This window comes from Pongo abelii, chromosome 4 (assembly GCF_028885655.2).
Source record: "Pongo abelii isolate AG06213 chromosome 4, NHGRI_mPonAbe1-v2.0_pri, whole genome shotgun sequence".
In the NCBI taxonomy this organism is placed as follows: Eukaryota; Metazoa; Chordata; class Mammalia; order Primates; family Hominidae; genus Pongo; species Pongo abelii.
This window is the reverse complement of record NC_071989.2, coordinates 131,937,715-131,955,213: the sequence shown is the minus strand read 5'-3', so window position 1 is coordinate 131,955,213 and position 17,499 is coordinate 131,937,715.

The window sequence follows — 17,499 nt, the reverse complement described above, 5'->3', positions numbered from 1 at the left end:
TTCTGGGAAGGTGATTTTGGATGAGATTAACATTTAATTTAATTTTTTTCTAAATTTTGGATTCAGTGGGTACATGTAAAGGTTTGTTATATGGGTATATTGCATAATGTTGAGATTTGAGGTATAGATGGTCCCATCCCCTAGTTAGTGTGCATAGTACCCAATAGGTAATATTTCAGCACAAACCCTCTCCCACCTCTCCCCTCTAGTAGTCCCCAGTGTCTATTATTCCCATCTTTGTATCCATGTGTATTAAATATTTTGCTCCCACTTATAGGTAAGAACATGTAGTATTTGGTTTTCTGTTCCTATGTTAATTTCCTTAGGATAATGGTCTCCAGTTACATCCATGTTGCCACAAAGGATATGAATTTTATTTTTTTATTCCATGGTATATCTGTACCACATTTTCTCTGTCCATTCCACTACGGATGAACACCTAGGTTGATAACATGTATTTGCTTTCCTGAATAGTGTGGCAATGAACATACGAGTGCATGTGTCTTTTTGGCATAATGATTTATTTTCCTTTGGACATATACCCAGTAATGGAATTGCTGGAATAAATAGCAGTTCTGTTTTAAGTTCTTTGAGAAATCTCCAAACTGCTTTCCACAGTGTCTGAACTAATTTGCATTCCTCTTCTCTTCACTGATATTCTTTGACTTTTTAATAATAGCCATTCTGACTCACGTGAAGTGGTCTCTCCTTCTGGTTTTGATTTGCATTTCTCTAATGATTAGTGATGTTGAGAATTTTTTCATATGTTTCTTGACCACTTGTACATCTTCTTTTCAGAAGTGTCTGTTCATGTCCTTTGCCCATTTTTAATTGGTTTTGTTTTGTTTTGTTTTGGGTTTGTTTTTTTTTTAAATTTATTTAAGTTTCTTGTAGATTCTGGATATTAGAACTTTGTCAGAGGTACAGTTTGTGAATATTTTCTTCCATTCTGTAGGGGTTTACTCTGTTGATAATTTATTTTACTGGGCAGAAATTCTTAAGTCTGATTAGGTCCTACTTGTCAATTTTTGTTTTTGTTGCAGTTGCTTTCAGGGACTCAGTCATAAGTTCTTTGCCAAATCTGATATTGAAAAGTGTATTTCCCAGGCTTTCTTCTAGGATTTTTATAGTTTGATGTCTTAGACTTAAATCTTTAATCCACCTGGAGTCCATTTTTGTATGGGATGAAATGTAGTGGTCTAGTTTCTTTCTTCTGCATATGGCTAGCCAGGTATCCCAGCACCATTTATTGAATAAGGAGTCTTTCTCCAATGCTTATTTTTGTCAACTTTGTCAAAGATCAGCTGGCTATAGTTGCGCAGCTTTATTTCTGAATTCTCTAACATATTCCATTGGTCTATGTGTCTGTTTTTGTACCAGGACGATGTTATTTTTGTTACTGTAGTCTTATAGTATAATCTGAAGTTGGGTAATGTGATGTCTCTGGCTTTATTCTTTTTGCTTAAGAGTACTTCGGCTATTCAGTCTCTTTTTTTGTTCCATATGAATTCTAGAATACTTTTTCTACTGTGAAAAATGGCATGTTATTTTGATAGGGATAGCATTGAATCTATACATTGCTTTAGGTAGTACGGCCATTTTAACAACATTTACTCTTCTAATCGATGAGCATGGAATATTTTTCCATTTATTTGTGTCAAATGTGATTTCTTTCAGCAGTATTTCACAGCTCTCCTTGTAAAGATATTTCACCTCCTTAGTTAGATGTATTCCTAACTATTTTGTTTTATGTGACATTATTGTAAGTGGGATTGTGTTCTTGATTTGGCTCTCAGCTAGAATGTATTGGTGTATAGAAATGCTACTGGTTTTTGTACATTAATTTTGTATCTTGAAACTTTATTGAAATCATCTTCCAGCTCCAGGAGCCTTTTGGCAGAGCTGTTAGGGTTTTCTAGGCATACAATCATGCTGTCAGCAAATAGAGATAGTCTAACCTTTTTTCCTATTTAGATGCCTTTTATTTCTTTCTCTTGCCTGATTGCTTTTGCTACAACTTCTAGTACTCTGTTGAATAGGAGAGAATGGGCATTCTTCTTTTGTTCCAGTTTCCAAGGAGAATGCTTCCAGTTTTTGCCATTTCACTATGATGTTGCTGTGGGTTTGTCATAGATGGCTCTTATTATTTTGTGTTCCTTCTATGCCTAGCCTATTGAGGATTTTTATCATGAAGGGATGTTAGATTTTATCAAAGGCTTTTTACACATCTATCGAAATCGTCATACTTTTTTTGTTTCTGATTCTGTTGATGTAGTGAATCACATTTATTGATTTGCATATACTGAACCAACCTTGCATTCCAAGAATAAAGTCTATTTGATTGTGGTGAATTAACTTTTTGATGTGCTGTTGGATTCAGCTGGCTGGTTTTTTGTTTTGTTTTGTTTTGGTTGAGGATTTTTTTGTCGTGTTCATCAAGCATATTGTCCTGAAGTTTTCTTTTTCTGTTGTGTCTCTGTTAGATTTTGGTATCAGGATGATGCTGGCTTCATAGAATAAGTTAGAAAGGAGCCCTTCCTCCTTGATTTTTTGGAATAGTTTCAGTAGGGTTGGTACCAGTTTTTTGTTGTTTTTGTTTTTGTTTTTGTTTTTGTTTTTTGTACATCTGGTATAATTTGGCTGTGTATTCATCTGGTCCAGGACTTTTTTAGTTGGTAGGTTTTTTATTGCTAATTCAATTTCAGAGCTTAGAGATTAACATTTTAAATTAGTGGGCTTTGAGTAAAGCAGATTGCCCTCCAGAATGTGAGTGGGCCTCATCCAATCAATAGAAGACCTGAATAGAACAAAAGACTGATCTAACCTGAGCAAGAGAGAATTCTGCCAGTAGATGGCCTTCAGACTTGAACTGCAACATCAGCTCTTTCCTAGGTCTCCAGCCTGCCATCCTACCCTGCAGATTTTGAAGTTGCAAGCCTTAATGATCACATGAGCCAATTCTCACAAGAGAAATAAAACCTCTCTCTCTTTCTCTATTTATATCTTTATGTCTTCACATTCTATTGGTTGTTTCTCTGAAGAACCCAGACAAAGTTGGTCTTGCTAGAAGTGTATCATTTTTACTGACCTTTTCAAAGAACTATGTCTTTATTTTATTAATTTTCTCTATTGCTTTTCTGGTTTCAACTTCATTGATTTCTTCTCTTAGTTTTATTTATTCCTTCCTTCTGTTTCCTTTGGGCTTATTTTGCTCTTCTTTTTCTAGAGTTTTCATGTGAGAGCTTAGATTATTGATTTGAAACTCTCCTCTTTTCTAAAGTATGCATTTAGTATTGTAAGTTTCTTTCTCAGCACTGATTTAGCTATATTCCAGAAATTTTGATATGTTTAATTTTATTTTCATTCAGTTCAGTATATGTGTTTATTTCTTTGAGACTTCCTCTTTGACCCACGGATTATCTAGAAATGTCTCATTTAGTTTCCAAGTGTTTGGAGATCCTTCTGCTATCTTTCTGGCATTTATTTCTGCTTTAATTCCATTGTGGTTAGAGGACACTGTCTGTATAATTTCAATTCTTTCCAAATTTAGTTCAAATTTTTTAATGGCCCAGGATATAGCTTATCTTAGTATATGTTCTGTGGGCACTTGAGAAAATGTGGATTCTGATATTGTTAGGTGGAGTGTTCTATAAACATTGATCAGATATAATTGATTAATAGGGATTTTTTTTAGCTATTCTATATTCTCTCTGATTTCTGTCTAGTTGTTCCATCATTGTTGAGAGAGTAGCATTAAAGTCTCTAACAGTAATTGTGTACATTTCTCGTCTCAGTTCTATTAGTTTTAATTCACATATTTTTCAGCTCTTTTGTTCGGTGCATTCACATTTAGGATTGCCACATCTCCATGGTGAAATGACATTTCTACCATTACATGACAATATCTGTCTCTCATAATTTTCTTTGCTCTCAAGTCTACTTTATCTGATATTAATATAGACACATCTGCTTTCCTTCAATTGGTCTTCATATCGTATATCTTTTTCTATCCTTTTGCCTTCACTGTGACTATATTATTATATTTGAAGTGAGTTTCTTTATTGACAGCTTAGAATGGGGCAAGATTTTTGAATCCACACTTTCAATCTCTTTTAATTTGTGTATTTAAAGCATTTGCATTTAATGTAATTATTGCTATATTATGACTTACATCTGTCATTTTAATTTTTTTGTTTTCTGTTTTTTCTGTTCTTCATTTCTCTGGGTTTTTTTCCCCTGCTTTCCTGAAAATTACTTGGATAATTTTGAGAATTCCATTTGATTTAGTTATAGCATTTTGAATGTATCAACTTTGTATAACCTTTCTAGTGGTTATTCCACTACACTAGAACATATATATACCAGAGTCTGCTGGTATTGTCATTTCACCAGGTCAAGTGAAATACAGAAACCTTACCTCACTCACCCTCCCCCATTTATTATATAATTATCTTAAGTGTTTCTTTTACTTATATTTAGAACCACACAAAACTGTTACATAATTTTTCCTTCCATCATCAAGCATACTTGAGAAAATTCAAAAAGAGAAAGAATGCTTATTGTTTTTAACCATATTTTTGCTGATCATATTCTTTTTATCTTCCTGATGTTCCAGAGTTCCTTCTTTTATTGTTTCCTTTCTCCTCTCCTTTCAGAACTCCAATGACATGAATATTAAGTCTTTTGTATGAGTCCTCCCAATTCTTCTTTTTCAAGATAGCTATAGCTATTCAGAGTTTCCTGTAATTTCACATGAATTTTAAGACTGGTGAGTCTACTTCTGGGAGAAAAACAAAACAAAAACACCAGATAAGATTTTTATGAGTATAATATTCAATCTGTAGATCAGTTGGGGAATGCTGCCATTACAACAATATTAAGTTCATAGACTTGGGGACATGGGATGTATTTCCACTTAAATACATTTTATTTTTGTATTTTCAATAATATTTGTAGTTTGTAGTGCACAAGTCTTGCATGTTTGTCTTTATATCTTAAATCTTAAGCATCCATATGATTCTTTATTTGTAAATTTTAAATAACCTTCGACTATTAGCAATTAGAAATAAAGTCTTTAGCATTCTAACTTTTCTGCAACCCCTTCTCTCTTTCCTCTCTATCTTTGCTTCTTGTGTCATTTCCACATCATTAGAGTACATACGTATATATACTGTGTTGTTATTCTAATCATCGCGTTTGTTTTAGTCCCAGTTCTGTGGTTAAATATGTGTAATACACACAGAAGGGATTTTTCAATTGGATGAAGTCTATTTTTTTTTTCAGAACCATATTCCTTGGATTTTGGGAAGTTATCATCTAGGTTTATAAGTGAAATAGGCTTATGATTTTATTTATTGTATTTTCATTTGGATTTGTAACCAAGGTTATAGTAGCTTATAAATGAGTTGGATGGCTTTCTTTTTTATATTTTCTATAATTATCTGCATAATATGGAGACATTCTATCACTTAATTTTTTGGTAAAATTCTTCTATCATCTATGAGATTTTCCAGGGGAAAGTCTTTGATCTCTATTGCTGTTTTTTTTTTAATGATTATTGGTCTATTTATTTTCTTTCTTTTTCCTCATATCAATTTTGGCATTTTCAGAAATCACCCATTTCGTCTATGCTTTGAACTGTCTGCATATATTTTTTATAATATTTTTCTTATTTTAAACCCTGTGCTATCTGTAAGTATTTGGCAATTTTTTCTGTACTTTATTTTTTTTCTCTCTCTCTTATTGTCTAATCTAGATCAGTCTCAGTAGAGGTTTGTCTCTCATAAATCTTTTTAAACCAGTTCTTAATTTTGTTCTCTACTAGAGGCCTTTAGACATAGATTAATAATGCTAATGTTCTCCAGACACTTTGGTTATAAACATTTTTTCTGTAGATATAAGTTCAAAATATAATACAGCAAATCAATTTTTTTTACATGTAGATAGTGCTCAAGACCAGTGGGGTTTCTTTCTTATTATGACCAGTATTTTCATTTCTCTGGCCCTCTTATACATATTTAGTACCTAAATCATGTCATTGTTATCACCGTTGTTATGATGGACAAATCACTAGAATCTCAAAGTGTCTGAGTTGCCCATGCAACAGCTATATTCCCAGGGGTCACCACATCACGACAAATAGCATTCTCCCTAAATAAATCATGTTTCCCAAGAAACAAAAACACTTCTATTGATAAAAATGCATGCTGTGACAGAACTTCCTATACTTACTTGTTTTGTGGTGGTTGTGGTTAAAAAATAAAGGGAAAGCCAAGTGAAGTTTTTCAAAAATTTTTTATAGGGGCAATGAAACTAAACTTAGAATCACATGATTTTGTGTGGTTTAGTGTTAAAAGTGACCATAAAAATAAAATAGTTCATTGCCCTCATTTTGCAAGTGAGAAAGGCTTGGCCTGGAGAACTGACATGTACAAGATGACGCAGTGAGAACGAGAACTCTTTCAGACCACTGATTACAGCTTGAGAATAAACTGATTTTTTTTCTTACTGGAACACACTAGAAAAGAAGCAAAATTCCCAGAAACTACAAACTTAGTAGTGATGGTAATGATGACAGGAGGATGCAGAATTTAAAATGCAAGACGGGAAACAGAACTTAGAGGAGGAATCCTACAAAGCAACTTCATGAGGGAAACATAAATTTGCAAATGCTGTTTTATTTAAGTTATCATATGATAATAAATGAAAACTATTCTGCATTTTTGTAAATCAAAGCCAAAGTGCCCATTTGTATTTTATTACTCATATTGGTATGATTGTTCTCACTGTTAAAACAATGATATGGAGGGTGGGGCCAAGATGGCCAAATAGGAACAGCTCCAGTCTACAGCTCCCAGTGTGAGTGATGCGGAAGACGGGTGATTTCTGCATTTCCAACTGAGGTGCTGGGTTCATCTCACTGGGGAGTGCAGGACAGTGGGTGCAGCGCACCGTGCATGAGCCGAAGCAGGGCGAAGCATCGCCTCACCCGGGAAGTGCAAGGGGTCAGGGAATTCCCTTTCCTAGTCAAAGAAAGGGGTGACAGACAGCACCTGGAAAATCGAGTCACTCCCATCATAATACTGCACTTTTCCAACGGGCTTAACAAATGGCACACCAGGAGATTATATCCTGCACTGATGCAAAAATCCTCAATAAAATACTGGCAAACCGAATCCAGCAGCACATCAAAAAGCTTATCCACCATGATCAAGTGAGCTTCATCCCTGGGATGCAAGCCTGGTTCAACATACGAAAATCAATAAACGTAATCCAGTATATAAACAGAACCAAAGACAAAAACCACATGATTATCTCAATAGATGCAGAAAAGGCCTTTGACAAAATTCAACAACCCTTCATGCTAAAAACCCTCAATAAATTAGGTATTGGTGGGATGTATCTCAAAATAATAAGAGCTATCTATGACACACCCACAGCCAATATCATACTGAATGGACAAAAACTGGAAGCATTCCCTTTGAAAACTGGCAGAAGACACGGATGCCCTCTCTCACCACTCCTATTCAACATAGTGTTGGAAGTTCTGGCCAGGGCAATTAGGCAGGAGAAGGAAATAAAGGGCATTCAATTAGGAAAAGAGGAAGTCAAATTGTCGCTGTTTGCAGATGACATGATTGTATATCTAGAAAACTCCATTGTCTCAGCCCAAAATCTCCTTAAGCTGATTGGCAACTTCAGCAAAGTCTCAGGATACAAAATCAATGTGCAAAAATCACAAGCATTCTTGTACACCAATAACAGACAAACAGAGAGCCAAATCATGAGTGAACTCCCATTCATAATTGCTTCAAAGAGAATAAAATACCTAGGAATCCATCTTACAAGGGATGTGAAGGACCTCTTCAAGGAGAACTACAAACCACTGCTCAGTGAAATAAAAGAGGATACAAACAAATGGAAGAACATTCCATGCTCATGGGTAGGAAGAATCAATATTGTGAAAATGGCCATACTACCCAAGGTAATTTATAGATTCAATGCCATCCCCATCAAGCTACCAATGACTTTCTTCACAGAATTGGAAAAAACTACTTTAAAGTTCATATGGAACCAAAAAGAGCCTGCATTGCCAAGTCAATCCTAAGTAACAAGAACAAAGCTGGAGGCATCATGCTGCCTGACTTCAAACTATACTACAAGGCTACAGTAACCAAAGCAGCATGGTACTGGTACCAAAACAGAGATATAGACCAATGGAACAGAACAGAGCCCTCAGAAATAATGCTGCATACCTACAACCATCTGATCTTTGACAAACCTGACAAAAACAAGCAATGGGGAAAGGATTCCCTATTTAATAAATGGTGCTGGGAAAACTGGCTAGCCATATGTAGAAAGCTGAAACTGGATCCCTTCCTTACACCTTATACAAAAATTAATTCAACATGGATTATAGACTTACATGTTTGACTTAAAACCATAAAAACCCTAGAAGAAAACTTAGGCAATACCATTTAGGACATAGGCATGGACAAAGACTTCATGTCTAAAACACCAAAAGCAATGGCAACAAAAGCCAAAATTGACAAATGGGATCTCATTAAACTAAAGAGCTTCTGCACAGCAAAAGAAACCACCATCACAGTGAACAGGCAACCTACAAAATGGGAGAAAATTTTTGCAATCTACTCATCTGACAAAGGGCTAATATCCAGAATCTACAATGAACTCAAACAAATTTACAAGAAAAAAACAAACAACCCCATCAAAAAGTGGGCGAAGGACATGAACAGACACTTCTCAAAAGAAGACATTTATGCAGCCAAAAAACACATGAAAAAATGCTCATCATCACTGGCCATCAGAGAAATGCAAATTAAAACCACAATGAGATACCATCTCACACCAGTTAGAATGGCGATCATTAAAAAGTCAGGAAAAAACAGGTGCTGGAAAGGATGTGGAGAAATAGGAACACTTTTACACTGTTGATGGGACTGTAAACTAGTTCAACCATTGTGGAAGTCAGTGTGGCGATTCCTCAGGGATCTAGAACTAGAAATTCCATTTGACCCAGCCATCCCATTACTGGGTATATACCCAAAGGATTATTAATCATGCTGCTATAAAGACACATGTACACGTATGTTTATTGCGGCACTATTCGCAATAGCAAAGACTTGGAACCAACCCAAATGTCCAACAACGATAGACTGGATTAAGAAAATGTGGCACATATACACCATGGAATACTATGCAGCCATAAAAAAGGATGAGTTCGTGTCCTTTGTAGGGACATGGATGAAGCTGAAAACCATCATTCTCAGCAAACTGTCACAAGGACAAAAAACCAAACACTGCATGTTCTCATTCATAGGTGGGAATTGAACAATGGGAACACATGGACACAGGAAGGGGAACATCACACACCGGGGACTGTTGTGGGGTGGGGGGAGGGGGGAGGGATAGCATTAGGAGATATACCTAATGCTATATGACTAGTTAATGGGTACTGCACACCAACATGGCACATGTATACATCTGTAACAGACCTGCATGTTGTGCACATGTACCCTAAAACTTAAAGTATAATAATAATAATAATAATAATAAAACGAGGATATGGGCCGGGCACGGTGGCTCACACCTGTAATCCCAGCACTTTGGGAGGCCAAGGTGGGTGGATCCTTTGAGGTCAGGAGTTCAAGACCAGCCTGGCCAACGTGGTGAAACCTTGTCTCTAGCAAAAAAAAAAAAAAAAATTAGCCAGGTGTGGTGGTGGATGCCTATAGTCCCAGCTACCAGGGAGGCAGAGGTTGGAGAATCACTTGAACCCGGGATGCAGAGGCTGCAGTGAGCCGAGATCGCGCCACTGCACTCCAGCCTGGGCGACAGAGTGAGATCTACCTCAAATAAATAAATAAATAAATACGTTTACCTTCAAGTTATCTTTGCAATTATGGAGGATGGGGTGCAAGAAAGAAGGCAAATAGAAAACAGGCATCAACATGACTTTTACTAGGTAATTCTAACTCATGCCAGCATTTCCTGTCCATCATGTTTGCAATCTAGGAGGAAGAGGAAAAATATAATGTAATTTTATTTAAACTCAGAGCCTAATCACCAGTGACCTTTAATCTCTGAAATCAGTACTACTGCCCACATGCTAAATGCAATTATGAAATTTGATTTCCTATATGTAGTACGCAATGAAACTGTTTTAATTGACACTGATATATATTTGTAATAACTTCTGTAGAAATTAAAAATCAATGCCAATTTCAACTCTCTGGGTAATTTTTTATTGAACAGATAAAAAATTCACATGGGTTCAACACTTGCAAACGGCAAAACAACAAATAAAATGACAAAAAAAATCTGGCACAGCACTCTACTGTTATAAACCCAGAACCAGTCTTTAGGCTACAGGGCTTACCAAGCCCATTGACCAAACTTGCTCAACCCTAAGTTTGCTTCAGAATTTAGGGAGACTCCCAAAATGTTCTGACAAGCAGGAACGCTTCAATAACTTTCATATTTTCTCTACTCCTACCTTCATATCAAACCACCAGCACTTCTATGCTTCATTCTCTTTTCTGAGACCATTTTGATCTGCCTTAAATGAGATACAGCTGAGGATAATGGAGTAAATCTCACTATAATCAAACTAGGTCCCTGTATTCAGACACCACACACTGGGAGGCCAGGTACACTGACCCAGGTTCCAGTAGTTGGCCTTTGATTAGACTATGCTAACCAGAAGATTCAACATAAATGAAACAATGTGCATGAATGCAGGAATGCACACACACACAGCACTGGGTAATTGGTGAGACAGCTGTTGCTGAAGCTGTTGCACCTTACAATTGGCATTTATAGGTAACAAGTTCCCAGTACCTTTCATCACCAGTGGGAGGGACAGCATTGTCCTGTGGGCACTCGATATCTCTGAGCACCAGGCAGATTGAAAATAAGCCTCTCCTAAAAGGACAGTCAGCCCCTCTTTGGTGCATTCACTTCAGCTTTTCCTTCCTAAACTGCTGGCTAGAATTTAACAAGACTTTACAGACAGCAAATACTGCAGATTGGGAAAGTTGCCAGAGCTATTATTTCCTTTTTCTTTCCCACATTGATTTCATTTGAAACTGAACATATCAGCAATTATGCCTGTCAAATCTAGGATTAAACTTCCTATATAATTTTGAAACTATTCCCTGTTGTCATCAGGCCATCTGTGGTTGGGTCCTCTGTATGAATTCCCACAGGGACACAATCATACCAGAGGTCCAAGTCAGGTAGTATCTTTTCCAGGAATCCAAGCCAAGTAGTATTCCTCATAATAAGAAATATAAAGGTGAAGCATAATAAGAAATATATGCTTGTGTTAAAAAGAGGAGGAATAGAGGTGAATTGTATAGCAATAGAAATTGTGTTCAGCTGGGTTGGGAAAACCTATGCAAAACTAGTGCATGGTCTAATTTTTATAATATAGATTTGTATTTATTTGTAAGTGTGTGTATCTATGTGCATGTGTGCATACATATATAGAGAGGGAGTGCTAGACTGTAACAAATAATAGCATGGTAAGATATATGCTTTTATTTATTTTCACTTATCCATATTTTCTAAGGTTTCTACGGTAATCTTGCATTAGTTTTCTTTTATAAAAAATTTTTAACTAGCATGAGATGAGCTATAGGAAGAATGTGTGTGGAACACAAATCTGCTTATATAGGGCCAGAAAACCCAACTGTGTATAAACAGAAGGAAAGGTACAATTGTATGTAAGTAAACATACACAGAGCTCAGGAAAATAGAGTTGAGCCTGTGAAAATAGCAGAGCTGGAATCGCCTCCCCAGAATATTTATATCCACCCACAAAGTTATTTATATAAACTCACAGTCCAAGACTTCCCATGCTACATTCTTGCCATTTACGCAGCCCCAGTGGCCCCAGAAGAGCCTCCTTTACAACTCTACTGTTGAGTACCTTAACCTTGCTCTGACATATAAGTTCAAATGGCAATATATTATAATATGGGAATCTTCTCCAATCTTGGAGCAAAAAAAAAATGAAAAGAAAAGCCACCAAACTCTTCCAAATGCCATTACTTTTTGGGAGAAATAAGGGGCCAGAGGAGAAGAAGGGGTGGTTTAAAAACAAACAAAAAAATGATTCCCTCCTTTCAAGCCAAAAGCATGAAATCATAACCACCTTATACATCTACCAATTTGTGCTCCATGTAAATCTCAAATGGGAGTTCTCCTAGTGAACCCTCCCCTAGAAAGCTGTTGCCAGGATGTTTAAAGAATCATTACTGGTAAGTTTTTTTTTTTCTGCAGGAAAAGTCTCAGCTGCAGCTCCATTATTTGGGGGGTACAAAATGTATTTCAGGAAGCAGTATGCTCTCATTTTTTTTAAAGACTAGTTCAGATCGTAATTATATTCTCACAAAGAAATTGAGAAATAGGAAATTTTTTTGGTAGATCAATGGCTTTATTCAAGCAACAGCTCATGAATAAATCTCTTTTTAAAGACCTAAAATGTGACACAAGCTCATTATTAAAAAATATTCAAATAACTAAGTATATAGCTTTAAGGGGAAAAGCTGTGGTATAGCATCCTGAATCAGAGCTGCATTCTCAATGATAAATCTTTTTTTTTAATTATTGGGAAAGTACATTTTTGGTTAGATTAAAATGAGATCTGTGACATCACTTTTCCTACAGATATTTCAACTCTAACAAAATAATGCAACACTAATCTGTAAGACTTTTTCGGTAATAGATGTTTTTCCTCAGTAAATCAATGCAAAGGCTAATTGGGGTGGAAGGTGACTATCTCTCGTGGTTATAAATACATTTGCATTGCTATCAATCTTTTTTCCACCACCAATGTTAAACGAGGCTGAACAACCTAAAGGGGAGGAAAAAAAAAAAAAAAAAAAAAAAAAAAAAAAAAATTGAAGTTCAATGTTAGCACATAGTAAATGCTGCCATCAAGTGGCCAAATAGAGAGTTGCCCTAACCCAAAAAGTTGTCACCCAAATTACTAACACAATGTTTAAAACCAGGAATCAATCTTACTCATAGTTTGACATATGTTTTTATCATAATCAGGGGCCATATACGGTCTGTGGCCCATTTTTGTATGGCCCTCAAGCTAAAAATGTGGCCCATAAAGTCTTAAAAAAAACAGAACAACAAAACTCTGCAAGTGAATATTCCTACAGTAGCTTATTACTAAATCATATGTCCTGATCTCTTATTCTGTCTGTTGCAAGATATATGTTGGCGACATTGACCTTGGACCATTTGATGTTAAGTCATTGAATTCTATTTTCTGATATAAAAGTAAATTGTTTTGTTTAGTAGACTGATCACCTAATATATGCAAAATTCATTTTAATAATTTTCACTTCTCATTTCTTAGGACCAACTTTGAAATGGATGGGATATGTCTGAATAATAACAAGTAATTTCCCTAAAAGACAACCTAATGCTTTCACATATTAGACAGTGTGAGATACAGCTTTTCAAGTCCTTAAACATCCGCCCCCATGTCTGTATGATTAATTGTAATATTAGTGATATTATTTCAATTTCATGTGTCAAGAAAGAAAAGTCTGATATGATGTTGAGAATCACAAAAATGTGTACTTCTTTAAGTCAACAGATTTAATAGTGGTCATGAGAAGCAAATTTTTCTTTTATTTGCAAAATAACAGATGCAAAGCCTTGCCTACGAGTTAGAATATTTATTCACAAAGACCTTATAAATGATGCAGACAAATAGCTAATCATTGCTCAGTGAACAAACATGTTAAGTATGCTTTTCATAATTAATACACTTTTGAAAGTAGGCACAGGTTTTGAGGTTTCCAAAGTTCTATCATACTTATAATATAAAATATTTCTCAAAGCATAGTCACCATTCCTGGCAATGAAATTATAAGAAATGCTTTTTTTTTTAACTTTTATTTTAAGTTTGGGGTACATGTGCGAGTTTTTTACACAGGTAAACTTGCATCATGGGGTTTTGTTGTACAGATTATTTCATCACCTAAATTTTAAGTCTAGTACCCATTAGTTATTTTTCCTGATAGTCTCCCTCCTTCCAACCTCCACACTCTGACAGGCCCCAGTGTGCGTCATTCCCCTCTATGTGTCCACATGTTCTCATCATTTAGCTCCCAATTATAAATGAGAACATGCAGTATTTGGCTTTCTGTTCCTGTGTTAGTTTGCTAAGGATAATGGCCTCCAGCCCTATCTATGTTCCAGCAAAAGACATGATCTCATTCTTTTTTATGGCTGCATGCTGTATACGTACCACGTTTTCTTTATCCACTCTGTCACTGATGGGCATTTAGGCTTCTTCCATGTCTTTGCTATTGTGAATAGTGCCGCAAGGAACATAAACATGCATGTGTCTTTATGACAGAACAATTTATATTCCTTTAGGTATATATCCAGTAATGAAATTGCTGGGTCAAATGGTAGTTCTGTTTTTAGCTCTTTGAGGAATCACCACACCATCTTCCACAATGATCGAACGAATTTACACTCCCACCAGAAGTTTATAAGCATTCTTTTTTCACTGCAACCTCACCAGCATCTGTTATTTTTTGACTTTTTAATAATAGTCACTCTGATTGGTATGAGATGGTATCTCATTATGGTTTTGATTTGCATTTCTCTAATGATCAGTGATATTAAGCGTTTTTCATATGCTTCTTGGCCGCATGTATGTCTTCTTTGGAAAGTCTGTTCATGATCTTTGCCCACTTTTTAAAGTGCTTTTTTTTCCCGTAAATTTAAGTTCCTTATAGATGCTGCATATTAGACCTTTGTCAGATGCATAGTTTGGGAAAATTTTCTCCCATTCTGTAGGTAGTCTGTTCACTCTATTGATAGTTTCTTTTGCTGTGCAGAAGATCTTTAGTTTAATTACATCCCATTTGTCAATTTTTACTTTTGTTGCAATGGCTTTTGGCATCTTCATCATGATATCTGTGCCTATTCTTGTGTCCAGAATGGTATTGCCTAGGTTGTCTTCCAAGGTTTTTATAGTTTTGGGGTTTATATTTAAGTCTTTAACCCGTCTTGAGTTGATTTTTGTATATAGTGCAAGGAATGGGTTCAATTTCAATCTTCTGCATAAGCCAGTTATCCCAGCACCATTTATTGCATAGGAAGCCCTTTCCCCATTGCTTGTTTTTGTCAGTTTTGTCAAAGATAAAATGGTTGTAGGTGTGCAGCCTCATTTCTAGGCTCCTTATTCTGTTCCATTGGTCTATGTGTCTGTTTTTGTACCAGTACAATGTTATTTTTGTTATTGTAGCTCTGTAGTAAAGTTTGAAGTTGGGTAGCGTGATGCTTCCAGCTTTCTTCTTTTTGCTTGGGATTGCCTTCGCTATTTGGTTCTTTTTTGGTTCCATATGAATTTTTAAATGGCCTTTTCTAGCTCTGTGAAGAATGTCAATTGTAGTTTAATAGGAATAGCATTGAATCTATAAATTGCTTTGGGCAGTATGGCCATTATAACAGTATGAATTCTTCCTATCCATGAGCATAGAATGTTTTTCCATTTGTTTGTGTCATCTCTGATTTCTTTGAGCGGTGTTTTATAGTTCTTGTAGAGATATTTCACCTCCCTGGTAAGCTGTATTCTTCGTACTTTTTCTTTTTTGTGGCGATTGTAAATGGGATTGTGTTTCTGATTTGGCTCTCAGCTTGACTCTTTTTGGTGTATAGGAATGTTAATAATTTTTGCACATTGATTTTGTATCATGAGACTTTGCTGAAGCTGTTTATTAGCTTAAGGAGATTTTGGGCTGAGATTATGGGGTTTTCTAGATACAGGATCATGTTATTTACAAACCAGAATAGCTTGACTTCCTCTTCCTATCTGGATCCCCTTTATTTATTTCTCTTGCCTGATTGTCCTGGCCAGGACTTCCAATACTATGTTGAATAAAAGTTGTGAGAGAGGACATCCTTGTCTTGTGCTGGTTTTTAAGAATGCATCCAGCTTTTGTTCACTCAGTATGATATTGGCTGTGGTTTTATCATAGATGGCTCTTATTATTTTGAAGCATGTTCCTTCAATACCTAGCTTACTGAAAGTTTTTAATATGAAGGGGTGTTGAATTTTATTGAAAGCCTTTTCTGCATCTATTGAGATAATCATATGGTTTTGTCTTTAGTTCTGTTATTGTGATGAATCACGTTGATTTATTTGCATATGTTGACCCAACTTGCTCCTATGGATAAAGCCTACTTGATTGTGATGGATAAGCTTTCTGATGTGCTACTGGATTCAGTTTGCCAGTATTTTGTTGAGAATTTTTGCAGCAATGTTCATCAAAGATATTGACCTAAAGTTTTCTTTTTTTGTTGTGTGTCTGCCAGGTTTTGGAATCAGGATGATGCTGGCCTCAAAGAATGAGTTAGGGAGGAGTCCTTTCTCCCCAGTTTTTTAGAGTACTTTCAGGAGGAATGATACCAGCTCTTCTTTGTACATCTGGTAGCATTCAGCTGTAAATCTGTCTGATCCTGGGTTTTCTTTTGTTTTGTTTTGTTTTGTTTGGTAGGCTATTTAGTATTGCCTCAATTTCAGAGCTCATTATTGGTCTGTTCAAGGATTCAGTTTCTTCCTGGTTCAGCTTTGGGAGGTTGTATGTGTCCAGGATTTTATCCATTTCTTCTACATTTTCTAGTTTGTGTGCATAGAGGTGTTCATAATATTCTCTGGTTGTCATTGTATTTCTATTGGGTCAGTGGTAATATGCCCCTTGTCATTTCTGATTGTGTTTATTTGAATCTTCTCTTTTTCTGAAGTGCTTATTTTAAAAATTCAGATTTTTAGACCTTATTTTTGACCTATTGAGTCAAAACATCAAGAAGAAAAGGGACCAGGAATTTGAATTTTTAATAAATCCCACAGGCAACTTGTACGACCTTATAGTTTAGGAACTTCCTCATTGTAGTTAAGGAGAGACTAAACTGATTTTCTCAAGATCTCAAAGCTAGACTTAGAGAATTCGAATCAAAAGTAGAAGCCAGCCTTCCTTACCTCCATTCCAAAATTTGGTACCCCATACTGCATGAACTAGGAAATACTTTCCCATATCAGGTCTCAGCATCCTTGCACTATTACTGGAAGCTATTACCTACATGTAGAGGCATTTCTTAAGTTCTATTTTATAATCCTTTAAAAAGCACAAAAATAAAATGTGCTATGTCATTAAAAATGAGGCATAACATTGAGTTTTTAAAATTATTTGTCACTATTAAAATTAATAATAGCTTGATTTCCTGTTAAAGGCAGCAGTATAAAATTGTCTGTGCTCTATTCTTTACTATGAAACCAAATAGTAATAAGGTCAAAAAACAAATCAATAGATAAGCCTGATGGTAGATTAAGTGCCCAAAGAAAGGCACAATAATCCTCCTACCAGCGGATGCACACCCATTTTGAATGTGACTTTGCCACCCCTTGAAACTGGTTTGGTCCCCTGACTTACTTTGACC